Raw genomic sequence first — 884 nt, forward strand, 5'->3', positions numbered from 1 at the left:
TCTCAGTAGTTGAAATGCACATTTCGAAGTCATAGCATCCAAAATGTATATATTTTTAAAGTAAGGCCGATGCGCATGTATTTGGTTAAAATTAATTATTATATTGACATAATACATAAACTGTTACTTGGCTTCGATTAATATTTATGTTCCTTCAACTTTGAATCCGCACAAGAAGACACTCAAAATTATAAAAGTTGAACAAGTAAACATCCACGTAAATTTGTATAAAGTTGAACAAGTAGACACACATCATACTTAAATTTGTATAAAGTTGAACAAGTAGACATACGCGTTCTACATGTCAATGTCTAAAGTTGAACAAGTAGGCACACGCATCGTGTAGCCTATCCAAATTGTAAAAGAAAACAAAAAATAAATAAAGCGACCACAGTGGGAGTCGAACCCACGACCTTTTGATCCGAAGTCAAACGCGCTAATCCACTGCGCTATGCGGTCTTAGACGAACTTTAAAAGCAAGCTAAAGTTAACTCTCCAATAAAGTGAAGGGAGCAAACTTCTAAGACTAAATTTTAATTATATCTATTTACTTTTTTTGTTTTCCCTGATTAGGTAATATTAACTAATTTAATGAATGATCAACATAAATTCATACAAGAAAGTATTATCTCATAAGTGGAATTTGAGTAGGGTGGTGTGTACGCAATTTTACTCTATCTTGTGAAAATAGAAAAGTTGTTTTCGATGGACCCCCTGCTCAAATAATGCATATCAAAAATCATGTATGTAAAACAAATACAGTAGTGAAGAAGTCATACTGAAAAACAATGTCGAAGAACACAATCACAACAACAAAATAATACGATAATCGAAACAAAGAAAAAATAAGTATTATTAAAATCGAAGGATAAGGGTAATAATAA

The 884-nt window shown here is 31.6% G+C and overlaps 1 non-coding gene across 1 annotated transcript; it reads right to left on the minus strand.

The window, feature by feature from the left end:
* Positions 1–385: 385 nt before the first annotated feature.
* Positions 386–459, minus strand: TRNAR-UCG (transfer RNA arginine (anticodon UCG)). Its single transcript has one exon. It is a non-coding gene; the product is annotated as a tRNA-Arg (tRNA).
* Positions 460–884: the final 425 nt, after the last annotated feature.

This window comes from Solanum stenotomum, chromosome 11, assembly GCF_019186545.1.
Source record: "Solanum stenotomum isolate F172 chromosome 11, ASM1918654v1, whole genome shotgun sequence".
NCBI lineage: Eukaryota > Viridiplantae > Streptophyta > Magnoliopsida > Solanales > Solanaceae > Solanum > Solanum stenotomum.